This window comes from Pinus tabuliformis, chromosome 8 (genome assembly GCF_031772625.1).
Source record: "Pinus tabuliformis cultivar Carrire ecotype Pingquan chromosome 8, CPIR1, whole genome shotgun sequence".
Classification (NCBI taxonomy): Eukaryota; Viridiplantae; Streptophyta; class Pinopsida; order Pinales; family Pinaceae; genus Pinus; species Pinus tabuliformis.
Genome location: NC_142294.1, coordinates 257,750,464 through 257,765,108, shown reverse-complemented (window position 1 = coordinate 257,765,108; position 14,645 = coordinate 257,750,464).

Below are 14,645 nucleotides of genomic sequence, written 5' to 3'. Positions count from 1 at the left end.
GGTCAATAAATGACTCAGTAAGATTTTTTTTTGTCTTTTGAGAGAAATATCCAATTTTTAGATCCTCATAGTTGATAGGGGGACCATGAAATATGAAGGATGTTGTGAGAATATAAAGCTCTAGATGGAGGAATATCGCCTTAAAACTCACATGTTTTCCATTGAAATGGGAGGATGTGACGATGTCCTTGGATTCGAATGGCTTCAAACACTAGAGTCAATCACCATGGAATTCTAAAAGCTATATGATGCGCCTCCAAATTATACATAAATTAAGGCCAATTTGACCATCGTTCAACACATTAAACCTCTCGTTTTAGCATTAAATGACATATTTTTAGCTTTAATATGTTCATTAGGAAGGTTTAAAGATAATTTCATACGTGTTCCTACTATTATTTATGTTTGTAGAACACTGTGAGAATATTTGTTGTCTTAAGGGGGCTTGGACCCAGGTTTAGAGTTAGCTACAATGTGACCACTGAGGAAGGTGAAGGAGATCCTAAGAACATCAATATTCCTAAGTTAGAAGGACAATGTGAACTCGCAGGGGCTAAGGTAGAAGTCCCTTCATTGTGGGCCACCAAATACCCCAAGGGCGTTATGGAGATGAAGATATTTTAGGTCTTAATTGAGTCAGAACTGAGGATGGTGATTAACCAGTGGCCAATTTTATCACCAAGTTTGCATGCACAATACATCAATGTTTTAGATTTCAAGGTAGTTTTTCATAATCTTCACATCCACGTGAAGAAATATTCCATGGGCACATTGCACAAGTTGTTGTACATAGTCACTAAGGACGATATTCTGGGGGTCATCTATAAATGGATGAGCGACTAGCTCACCCCTTCAGATGTTAGCGCAGGTACTAGTAAAACTCTTGAAGGTGCAACAACGTAGACTACAACAACGAAAAGAATAGAAAAAGAGAAGAAGAAGGAATCACAGAATGCTTCCGAGAAAGAGAAGGTCACAGTAAAAGAAAAAGCCACGCAATAGAAAGAGGTTGCTACAAGGGATAAAGAAGCCACAAAAGAAAGGGTCATTACCAAAGAGATTGATGCGCCAAATGAAAATATTTCCAACACGCTATAGGCCACTATTGACCTCAGTGAGTTAGAAATAGAGCGCACCAATGTTGAGGGTGAGAAAAAGGGTGAAAAGGGAGGGAGCATAGGTTTGGAGTCCCCCTTCATCATCAAAAGGAGGGAGAAGAGGAGTTCTACAGGGCTGCACAAGAAGAAAAAGTTAGACAAATCAGCAAGCACAACACCTTTGGTCCTCACGGAGGGGGACTTAGATGAGATCATTGATGTGGTTCGCAACAAAATGAAGAATATATGGAACCACATCGAAGACTAGTATCATCAAATGCTCGATAAGGTACAACAGGGCCTTAGGGGATTGCAAGTCCAAACCGACATTATTCAAGCGAGAACAGGAAAGGAAAACCTAAAGCGAGTGACCCTGAAACAAGAAAGCGGGTTGACCTTAGCATCAGAGCTTGCCATGGACCTCTACACAATGCAGTTACCAGAGGGGTCACTACACGTGCAAACGTAAGAAGACAAGGCGCACCTCTTACAGATGAAGGATTTGAGTATGAACCTGGTGACGCTCCTTATTTATACACTCCATGAGCTGCATCAAGGGGTATATGATGAGCTCAGAGTTTGAGAACAATGAACACTATTAATCATCAACGAAGTCAAAACCAACAATCAACAGATGTTCCAAGAAATGGTGTAGGAACTTAAGGAAAGGGAGGAAGTGATGGTGGGTAGTCAGTAGCAAGATAACAGGTCTCTAGTGAGCTTCCCGAGCTCCATATTTTAAGAGAAGTGGCCTCTGTAGAGAATATTTAGAATCTAGCTACCACAGTAAAGGAGTCAAATGAGGAAATCAAAAAAGTAAGATTTTAGCTGTAGCTACAAACATCAGGGCTCCAACTTAACCTGTAGCCAACCACTCCTCCAGAAGTCAGAGAGCAGTGCGAGTTTGCTATTAAAAAAGAGATGGCCTAGGGTTGTGCCTAGTTGTTCAAACAAGCCATGGAATTGTGCACCTCACTGTAAGAGGATCCAACTCTCTAGAATATTGAAGCAGGTATCCGAGAAAATTAGAGGAAATTCAACATACTCAAGTATACAATGCAAACCATAGCACCAATGCAAAGGAACACCAAATCATAGGAGGGAAAACTCATCCAGAGTGAGAACGATGAGCTACATCAAAAGAAATCCATGATATCATCAAGGACACAATCCTAGGTGGATGAAGCATGCCAGTTGTCACTATCAGTATAAAGAAAGTTGAAGGTGGTGTAGTAGACATAGACAACCATGGGCTTTGCAATTGAAAAGCCCACCACAGAACAATTGGTTGAGGAATTTCATCAGGTTACTACACAGGGAAGAGCCAACCTGCAAGTGTTGAAGATAGAATTCAGTGAGTTGCAGGTGAAGATTGACGTGCCACCAGCATAGTGACTTGAAGACGAGTCATGACTTTGTGTCGGGGGCCTATTGGGACAGGGTCCTCTGTCGTTACTTTTGCAAATAGTTTTTGTTATTATTGTAAAGTCTCCGCATTTTAATGAGTAGATCACAAAGGTCATTAGGAGTCAAAGGGGCTTTAGGAAGGTCAAATAGCCTTAGTTTGTTAGAAGTTAAGTTGTTTTATTACCCACCCATGTTTCACAGACCATGTTATTGTAAAAGAAGATGATATAAAAAGGAGTCATAAAGAGTCATAGGGGATATCAGAGAATGTATGGGTAATTGATCTAAGTCAGAGAAGTTTGTTTTCTGTACTTATGTGAAGGGGAAGGTTCCTGCGGCTGTGTGCACAGACCTCCGTAGCTTTGTTTGCAGTGAAGAAAGAGTTTGTAACAGAAGATATAAACATAATAAAGACTGTTTTGGAGAAATATCTGTGTATTTGTGTGTTAATCTTTACTTCTGCATTTACTGTGTATTTTCTATGTTTACTACATTTATCATAAGAAACACTTAATAGATGCATGAAAGTGGTAGATCTACTTAGTTATATGATGTTATGAATGTTTAGAACAAGTAACACAAAATTAGAATATGTTATCTTAAAGTTATTTCAAGGGTTATGGTTCGTAAAGGTCACAATACAGTCCTAGAATAAATAAAAACACATCACATAGACCTCTAAATGAGGAAACCTAGTTCTGTCATCCGCCAAAACAACCTCAGGTGAGATTACAGCCTGCGCTATGTGGGTTGTTGTCAAAAGGGTCTGTAGTATAAGGTTCTGTTGGTTAGCACAACTAACTCTGAACCTGGGTCCAAGCCCCCTTAAGCCAACAAACTACATTTTTAGTTGGTTGTGAGTGTAGATTTGAGGCTTTCATCAAGTGCTTTCACTGTTTTCTCAAGGTTTTTCATATTTTAAGCCGATGTATCAACCATACAATTTTTGTGGTCAAAATTTTGGCTTACTTATGAGCAGCATGGTTCGAATGGTGTGAGAAATGAAATATTTTTATGTATGTCACCTGAAATCACTTATGAAAAAATTGGGACTGCTAGAAAATGGAGGCTTACTAGTAGATGTTATCACTGCGATCACCTCGCCATCATGAATCCTGTGGGTTAGGTCTCTTTCAAGTGGTGTGTTGGGACCACAAGACTTCTTTTTTAGTCAGATAAGAGTATTACACCCATATGATCAATATTGTGGTAATCAAAATAGAAGATTCTAGATGCGATAAATTGTGTAGGAATTTGGCAGTCCCATTGATTTGTACCACAACGGAAAAAACCACAACTTCTAGATATTACAAAATGTGTAGGAATTGGACAACCAAAAAGAAATAAGTCAGGAAAATATGGTAGTAAATTAGTGTCAGCTTCTACAAACCACGATATACTATAGGGGTCCAATAGTAGTTCTCTACCCAATCCTTCAAAGTACCAACTAAGTAGGATCATCCATGCCATGAGTTGTACTACCTGACTACCCTTCGTATGTGCAATTAATCTCCGCAATTGTTGATCTTAGTGTATTGTAGAAGAAACAACTTATCTAAGTCTAGTTTCAGGGTAACCTTCAGGCACTTCCAATATACCAGAGGTACGTGGAAGAGAAGTTAGTGTACAAGTGTTGTATGATGCGCTACTACTCGAAGGAGTACCATGACCACATCTTGTATTTCCTGTGTCTATATTGCCCCAACCTCTCATTGATGTGCATGACAAAAAATATCAATAGTTTAAAGATGTTGAAATATGTCTCTAGCCTCATTTATTTTTTCACTAAAATTGGTGTTGTGCATGGCAGGGAAAGAGCTCTGATACCATTTGAGGTATGCTTAACCTGCATAAAATATCAAAAAGTGTGAAATATGCCAAAGATACCATAAAAAATAACCAAATGTGATCATAGGAAATCAAAATATTATATTCAGATCTACAACAATATTGCTTACTTGCCTCTTCTAGGGGGGAACCTCTGTTGGCATAATGATACAGGTGTTGTCCTTGATCAAAACTCACATATATGATAGTTCACAGTGAAACAGGTTAACAACAAAGGATTACATATCAAACTTCAAAGATTGAAAAATAGAATGGTTTAAAAAGTATACATTGGTTCACTTTGTCTAAGCAGCGTGCACATGTGGGTTAACAGAACGAAAGGAGTGTATATGTATGCACACACTTTCACAGAAGAAAAAGCATGTATGGGATGGAGAATCAAGTTCGTGGTACGAGGTATTGGTCTGAGGTTGTAGTTTGAGGTTTTGGTCTGAGGTATTGGTATGAGGCTTTCGTCTGAGGTATTGGTCTGAGGTTTTGGTTTGAGGTATTGGTTGGAGGTTTTTGTCCGAGGTATTGAGAAAGGATAAAACTATATAAGGAGGAGAAGATGAAAGGGCCAAGTGTGCAAGTGTAAAGGTTTCTTAGGAATACTTCTATTTGAAGCGTATTCTATGTTACAGGGTCTATGATTATGATATGAATTGAAATATTTTGTGCACCTTGAATTCAATGTTGGATCAGGATCATGAGACCTGAAATGACTTGTCATTGAATGATCTGATATTGTTTGGGCTAGATCTAACTGCTAACACATGTTTTATTCTATAAATGCTATGATCTAGGTATGACTGAATTCTAGAGTAGTTGTGAAGTTTGAATTTGGTATTTCCAGATCTATACGCTAGTTGGTGAAGGCGCATATAAATGCTGGTTCAGTACTTCAAAGTAGCATATACATTATGAAACATTATGTTTGAAGTTTCAGTTGGTTTTGGTTGTTGATTCAAAGTTCTGGGTTCTTCTATTTCTTCTGGTGACTGTGTTCTCGTGAGAGCGTTCTAAATTTTCAGATTGATTGATTGTGATTTGCATCAATGATGATGGTTTTTCAATGATTGGATGTATTGCTGTGGTGATTCATTTTCACCTTGAATGTTGCTGATTGGTCCAGTATGAAAATTGGTTGAAACGTGGCCTTCATATTGTGTTATTGTGTACCAGGAATATCGAGTCTGGAAATTTATGAAACATGGTCCCTGGAGGAAGAGAGAAGGTCATAGCCTTCTGTAGGTTGGTGCCAACATACTGGTAAACATATTGGCTAGTACAACAGCTAGGGGGTTGGAGCTCCCTTTCAGTAGCTGCTGGAAAACGAGTGAATGTTGGAGCCTTCTGTAGGTCGATGCCTACGTACTAGTAAACATATCAGCTAGTACAACAGCTAGGGGGTTGTAGCTCCCTTCCAGTAGAAGCTGGAGAACGAGAGAAGGTTGTAGCCTTCTACAGGTGGGTATGTGTGTAGTGGTATGAGTCTGCACCAGTGAAATATGTAAACAGATTTTTCTTATATTAAAAGAAGACAAAGATGATAGTCGTGGGTGGTTTTTCTCCCACATTAGGTTTCCACCTTAAATCTTGGTGTTCATGTGTGTTGCTTATGTGTGATGGTTTATTCTATTATTACTTCACATGGTTATTATTTAAATGTTTAATGAAGTATTGATGCACTGATTAAAGATCAACATATGATGAATTAACTGAATCATATGTTCACTGGATATATGTTAGTTGCCTTAAAGATAGTTCTATGCACACGCGAGTTCCCTTAATTGAAGTACCATATACAAATATGAGTATGAAAAGAAAAAGTTATTGAGTTGATAAATATTGATTCAACTCCCCCCCCTCACCCCACCCCCCTCTCAATATTATTTCCAACAACCTCCAATACAGTATAACTCAGTTACACAACATAAAATAATACTTCCATTACTATCTCAGACTATAAGTAGTTTCATAAGATACAAAACCCTAACTACTTGTGGTCCCTTTCATAATGTGGGTTAACCACTTTATTTATTAGCTATGGCCAATGTATTCATTATCCTTAGCTAAACTAACTAACTGTGGTCCCTTTTTTAAAATAAGGGTTAATTACTTACAACCATGATTAATGTCGATAACTTCTTACATGATTTATTTACTAGACTAACTGACCATAACTTTTTTTGGGACCCTTAGGCCTATTACATTAATAAAAGGGTTAGGATCAAAACCTAACATCTTTTGACTTATGTATTTTTAAGCACCTAACCAGGTTTCAAATGAAGTAGATTTTTATTGAATCTTTCAATAGGTGTAATAAGAACTATTTGTGGCAATGATTCATCCCATGGAACTTTGACATAATTATTAAATATTATGAAAGCATATGTGGGTTGTTTTGGTGGTATAATTTGACAATTACACATGATTTAGTATACATCTCTAATATCACTATAAATAGGTCCTATATCATTTCATATGTTTGATGTAAGGATCTCTCGAGGAGAAACTATGAGAGTTAACTCAAATTCCAAGTCTTCCTCATATGTTTCCATACAAAAGTTTTCCTTTTCTCTTCTACCAATACTGGCCACAATGGGGACATGGTAGGTTTCTTAAAGAAGTCTTATTATAATTTTGTGCCCCATGAAAAATATATTTCCTTATCAAACGAATCATTTGTACCAAAATTTGAGTAAGTATATACAAATCATAAGTAACATCTAGTTTTCTACATTTGGCCTTGCATCCTTAGTGTTGATCAACAAATGATGAAAATGTTTTTGCTCAATACATTGTTGTCGAAACATGGTAAGAAGACTCACAAATATTGTGAATTAGCTCCATAAATATTTTACAGGAACTTCAAATACATATACATGTTTACTTATAATAAATGGAAACTATCCCAAATCACTAACCAGTATAACTCGCATCTCATGAAAATTAATGCCAACATGTTTCCAAAAATCCCCATGGCAATCTAACATGATTTGTCACAATACTTTATTTAATCAAATTTCTACATAGATATAAAATGGTGGTAGCTCTTGTATGAAAAAAGTAAAATATTAAAGTTGATGAAACACAAACCAAATTTGATGTGCAAACGTTAAAAATACTGTATCAACTCATATCAATAACACAATATATAGTCAAAGTCAATCTAAAATTGGCATAGATTGAAATCAATGCATATAATTAACCTAATCACATTTAAATGAATACATACACTTCAACTTTTACTAACTTACATGATATGTCACCTTATCTTAGTAAATCAAATGTCTACCAAGGGATTAAAAGTTGACATGTACACTAAAACCAATGGTTGTATTATTTCATATAAATACCACCATATACAATTAAAGTCCAAAGAAAATTTACATATAGTATAATCCATGCGCCTTATACTTTAATTATATCGAAATTGACACATCTTATTAGACTTATATTAACATATATTAACATACATGAAATGTGACTCTAATTTAGTCAATCAAAATTTTACAGTGTGATAAAGTATAAGTCTCTTATATGAAAAAAAATGAAACATTAAAATCAATGAAACATTTAATTGAAATGAATGCAACGCATAACAAAATAAATGTTGATACAGTAAAAGAAATACATGTATTTCATATAAATACCACAATGTACTATTAAAGTCAATTTAAAATTGGCACTATTTCAATGCATCCCATTACTTTAATTACACTGAAATTAATTAATATACATTTATCTATATCAATCTAGATGATATATCACTCTAATATAGTTAATCAAATAGAAATTGGTATGAACAATTAAATCCTTGCATCTAGTTAGAAAAGATTGTGGACCTAGATAATAATTCCTTGGCACGATTTGATGTAATAGACATCATGAAAACTCAAGCAGAAGTGCTCAGTGGGGAATTTTCTCATGTGTAGAAATTGTTGCCATTACTACTCATGATTCTTTTTTTTCTGAAGAAAGAGGCGAACCTTCTATTTCAATAAACCAAAGTAATGTTACAACATATACAAGAAACCTAACTTCTGCAAGGACTCAAGAGATATCTAGGGCACTTTGCCATAGATATGACCCTCCCTTCTACAAAAAGTAAAGCTAACCTCTCAAATAATACCTTCGGTTGACCTTTATGATTTTTTAACCCAAAGTAAAACTCCGCTAACCCTCACATCACTGTCTCAAAAGGCCTGATAGTACTAGCGGCCCCACAAAACAGCACGGCCAAATCTGACCATCGATTCACTCTGCAAAATTGAATGGTTCAGAGAAAAATCGCATTGCCAAGATGATCGCTCATTAATGTGCGATGGAGGGTGGTATTCCTTACCACACCCTTGCCACGTGTTGGGAGCCTAATGGAATCGCTCCCAAAAATCCAATACCACTTACCATTCAAAAGCCGTGCGAAAACATGGAAACTACTTTGTGCTTGGTTTTCTGTTCCGTAAGAGGAATGCAGGAAAGTATCTGCCACCAAAAAGATCCAACCGTCCTTCCCATGAAAGCTTGCTTCGGACCTTGTATCGGATACTGTCGCTGTCTTTGTATTGATCCCTATGATACAATTTGAAGGAAAAAGAAGACTGGTCAATTTACACCAGGGAATTATGTGACCGCTCTGAGCTTGCCCTTCTTCAAGGTACCAACCAGAGTATTGTGTTTGAACTTGCTTAGAAAGCTTCATTCCATACCTTTCCCTCTGGCCCAATGTATAAAAATTTCTCTGTCCTCTGCCGCTTGTTCATTGTAGAGAACTTTTAATCTGCTTTGAGGCGACTCCTGCCACTTCATCTCGATCCTGCATTCTGAATTCATCACTCCCTGGTTGGCCAATATATCCGCTAGTTTATTGGCTTTTTGTCGAACATGGTTGAAGCTAACAGTTCGAAGACTCAGGAGATGTTTTTGAATTCTTTGGTACACTTGTATTAGTCTCCAGTGTTTTGAGACCTTCTCTGGCACTGTTCCACAACTGATTCTCTTAATCGCGTTAATGGAGATCTCTGAGTCTGCTTCTATAATGACATTTGAGCTTTGAATTAGTTTTAGAAGGTCTAGACATTGTTCCAATGCCATTAATTCATCCATATTGTTGGTTGTTTTACTTAAATGGTAGTGGAAAGTAAAGATTATGTTTCCTTCTTCATCTGTTAGCACCCCTCCATAACCTGTTATTCCAGGGTTGCATTTTGACGCCCCATCAATATTGAATTTTAGATAACCTTTTTGTGGAGGATGCCAGAACTCCTTTTCCATTTCCATATCTCCTTCCTTTCAGCTAAGTCCATGGGGAATGATCTCTTGCATTCCCAGATGCCTGAGAGTTCTCAATTCATTCTTTGTGGGAGGATTCTTGGGATAATTGCGCACAGTGGTGCAAACTGTCTCCTTAATCTGTTTCAATATTAGATCCATCAGGCGAAGAGGAAAAGTTTTTTCTTCCTTGAAAATTCTTTTATTCCTTTCTTTCCAAACATTCCAAATAATGAAGCTTGGAATGAAGGTCTGGGCCAAATTAAGGAGCTCATTATCTAAAAAAAATTTCTCCACTGGTGTACGGTACTAATGATACTTCCTTTATCTCTGTCTGTCTATTGAAAAATGGTCTCAAAAGAATCCCACAACCATGTGGTGTAGGTGCAGATGTTGAGAATATGCTCCACTGTCTCCTCTTGAGCTTCACATAACTGACATCTAGAAGGCCCAATAGCACCACCTTTTCTGAATATTGTCCCAAGTTAAGATTTTCTTGTGATGAACTAACCACATGAAAAGCTTGAGTTTCATCCACCCTTGGTGGCTCCAAAGTTGATGCCAGGATTTTGCGAAATCACAGGGATCTAGGTCCAAGATAATTCTTTTTTCTTCCTTAATATTAAAGGTGCCTTCCTTATTGATGCCCCATCTTAACTGATCCTGCCCATCTGTTACCAAGATCTTCCTTTGTTTTAACATGCTCATAAGTTCCTCTACTTTTATTTTTATGGAGTTTTCATCTCTGCAGTCTATGATTCTCCAGTTTCTCTACTTTCTAGAATTATGAGGAAAACTCTAGAAATATTTGACTTTGATTAATCCTTGGGAGGTTGTTTCCTGTTTGAGGCTCATAAAGTCCTCTCTTAACAACGTTAGTTCTTGTTTCCATTTATCTTCCGAGAAGAGAGCTAGATCTCCTGCTCTGATTTCCCAGAAACTATTTTTTTGTACTAGCCTTCTATTTTCCCAGGCTTTATTCCATATATAAGAGCCTTTTGTGTTCCCAACATTCTTATAAGATCATTTGTTTGCTAGGAGCTTGGATATTTTTCTTTCCAGGTTTTAGCCCATTGAGCTTCTGGTTCTTTAACCCATCTCCACCAAAGTTTGGCTCCTAAAACATTACTTAGAATCTCCTGATCATATAAGCCTAGACCTCCATGACTTTTGGGTTTACAGATTTTGTCCCACGAAACAAGGGCCCATTTCTTCCTTGTTTCCTCCTTGCGCTAGAGGAAGTCTCTCCGGACATTTCTAGATTGCTGTAAGACCCCTTTGGGAGTAGGGAGGGCTGATGAAAAGAACATAGGGATTGATTGCAGAACGCCCTTTGTCAGAATCAACCTACCCTCTACGTTCAACGATTTGCTAGTCCATTTTTTGACTTTGTCTTGCATCTTGTTGAACACCGATTCCCAAATACTTTTGTGTAATGGTCTTGCTGTAAGGGGAATTGCCAAATACTTTGATGGGAGGGAATCCCTTTGAAAGTCCAGAATTCTGGAGATATTTCTCTGAATTGCAATGTTAGTATTTAAGAAAAAAATTGATTTGGAGAGATTAACTTCCATACCTGTAGCCAAGGCAAAGTAATTTAGGATTTGTTTGTACGCTAAAGCTTCTTTGACTGTGGGAATACCTTGCAGCATGGTGTCATCCACAAATTGTTGGTGAGTTATCACCTGACCATTCTCTATTAATTGGAGTCCCTTAATCTTTCCCAAGGCTTTGGATTGCTTAATGGACCTGCCCAGTCCTTCCATCATGAGGATAAAGAGAAAGGGAGAGAGTGGGTCTCCCTACCTGAGGCCTCTAGAAGGAGAGAAGATCTCGAAGGGCGAGCCATTTACCAAATTCGAAACGCTGGAAGAAGTTACCAGATCCATAACCCATCTGACCCAGTTGTGATCGAACCCAAAAGAACTAAGGACCTTCTTGATATAGATCTAGTTCACCTTGTCATACACTTTGGAAATATCTAATTGCATGATCATACCATCCTACCTCCTACTGGTTAGTGTGTGAACTACCTCATGGGCTTGAATAATGTTATTTAGGATTTGTCTACCTTCCACATAACCAGATTGTTCCCCTGAAATTAAAGAAGGAAGTAGAGGTTTGAGTCTGCTAGCCAAAATCTTGGATATAATTTTGTATACCACATTGCATAAAGCAATGGGTCTGTACTTATCAGTAGTCAGGGATGAATCCTATTTGGGGATCAGGGAGATGAAGGAGGTGTTGAGGGCTTTCAGAATAGTCCTGTTTCTTTTGGAATCTTCCACAACATTCAGAATATCCTGTTTGACAACATTCCAGCAGGCCTTAAAAAAGTCTACATTGAAACCATCTGGTCCTGGAGCTTTGCCATTCTGCATATCTTTGATGACCTCACTGACTTCCTCTTCAGTTACTGGTTTATTCAGGTTAAAATTGTCCTCTCTAGACACCAGCTTAGGGATATTTTTTGTAATTTTCTTAATGCATTGCTCTCTGTCTAGATTATTTTCCTTAGTGATACCTCTGAAATGTTGAACCAACATAGCTTCGATGTTCTTATGAGAGGTCTGAAGCTCCCCATTCTCATTCAATATTGAAGAGATTCTATTGTGCGCTCTATTGTTCATGGTGGATCTGTGGAAAAATTTGGTATTACGTTCTCCTTCTTTGAGCCATTGAACTCGAGACTTTTGTCTCCAAAAGATTTCCTCCTATTTGCATAGATTCTCCCATTCTTGGTTGTGTTTATTAGCTTGCTCACTTTTGACTTTATCAAAACCATCTATGATCAGTGCTTGATTTAGTTCCTGTAGTTTGATTTCCACTGATTTTTTGTCCTCAAAAATGTTACCAAAATCCTTCTTGTTCCATTCTTTGAGTCTGAGTTTCATGTGCTTAAGTCTTTTATGTAGGAGGAACATTTTAGTGCCCTGGATCTGCAAATCTTCAGACCACCATTTTTCAATGTTGCTGATGAAATCTAGGTGGGAGAGCCAGATATTCTCAAATCTGAAGGGTCTATTCCTGGGAGAATCGATTCCCTTGATTTCTAATTGAATTGGCCAGTGATCAGAGCCTCCAAAGGGGAGAACTCCAGCTGTTATTTCTCTATTTGTGAGCATCAGCTTCTCTGAGATCAAAAATCTTTCTAACTTGGAGGCGACCTAGGCCTCACCTCCTCTTTTATTGTTCCAAGTAAAAAGGCCATTGTGTGTTTTAGAGTCAACTAGTTTCATATCTTTTGTGAAGGATTGGAATGCTATGAAATCTTTACTTAACATTCTGGTACCTCCTTTTTTTTCTGAAAGAGATTTAATCATGTTGAAATCTCCTCCTATGACCCAGGGTATTTCTTTATATCCATTTCTAAGATCTACCATGGAGTCAAGAAATCTGAGTTTCTAATCTATTCTTTGAGGACCTTAAACATTTGTGACCAGGTAGGTGTCTGAAACCCCCACTGGTTGAATGATTACTGATAAATAATTTCTTGATGCCTCCGCATCTATTATGCTAAATTTTTGGGGTTTCCATATAGTGAGAATGCCCCTAGCTATGTTCTCTGCTTTAACTTCTAGAAACTCAAATCTATTAAGCCATTTTCTATGGATTTGTTTTAATTTTTGAATGGAGCATTTAGTTTCCTGAATAAAGATTATGTCCAGCATTGCTAGTTTCATTGTGTTACTTAACATTCTTTGTTTTCTTTTACTATTAGACCTCTGATATTCCATGATATGAACTTCATAATTAAAGATTTGTAAAGGAGTAACTAGTCAGGTCTTTCATCTTACCCGAATCTATCATTAGCTTTCCACACTCCATCAAGAGCTCATTTTTCTTTTTTCTGCCCCTCTTCTTTCCTGGATTTCTGGTCGCTAATCCTGGAGTTGATTTCATTGTTTTCACACCTCTTTGCTCTTGCTTGTGAATGTTTTTACCTTTATCCAACTCTCTTTCCTGAGTTTACCATAAAAATAAATTTTGTATTCTTTTGCATTCTTCTTGAGGCAATGAATCTATTCCTCCTTTGGTTCCCTGCATCAAGAATCCTTCCAAATCTAGGTTTTCCTTATCGAGAATTTCTTGTAGTTCATGATCTTCCAGATTTGTTTCACTTTGGGTCATTTCCTGGTCCATCTCCATTTCTGTTTCACTTATCATTGTCTCTTTTTGAGAACCAATATCTTGATATTGTTTATTATCCTCTTCTTTCTCTTTTTCATTAGGACCTTCCTCTTGAGATTGGTTTTCTCTTGTGATTTCTTCATTCTCTTCCAGCACTTGAAACTTGTTCTAACTGACCTTCTGTCCCTCTTTGTGTTGTTGCTTTAGCCCCTTCTTCCCTCCTTTTCCTCTACTTGCCACTTTTTGAAAGCTTTCTGAGTCCTTCGTTGTATTAAGTTTACCTTTGTTGTTTGCTTTACTGGGAGGGTAGTCTCTGAATAGATGTCCATGTTCATGGCATCTATGGCATCCGAATGGGATATGCTCGTAGTCCACTGTCTACACCCACTCCTCATAAAAAACTTCCAAGATAACTTCATCCGGAAGCGCCCCTGATAGATCCATTTCCACACATATTCTTGCAAAGGAGATATATTTTCCTCTTCTTATGGCTATAGAAGCTTTGACAAAACGTCCTAGTTTATTGTGAATAGTAGCTAGCGATTCAATTTGCCAGTAATCAAGAGGTAGAGAATAGAGCCTTCCCCAAACTAGAACCAAAGAGAAAGTCTCCTGTTCTAGGACAAAGTTCATCCTCAAAGGCCTCAGATAGAGACCCATTGTTGCATAAAGGTAGGGTCCTCCTTCGAATATTCAGTCTTTATCTCCGATGTTTGAAAACACCACTGTGAAGAATCCCTTTGACCCAAGATGTAGGTCAATGCTTCCTTTGGGTTTCCAGTGATACTTGATCCATGTCTATAAAGATTTTTCAATGGGCCATAACCCCATGAATTTACAGATAATGGCGTAGGTCCCCATGTGTTCCCTGTGCACCTGCAAAGCAGGATCATTTAATATTACTCT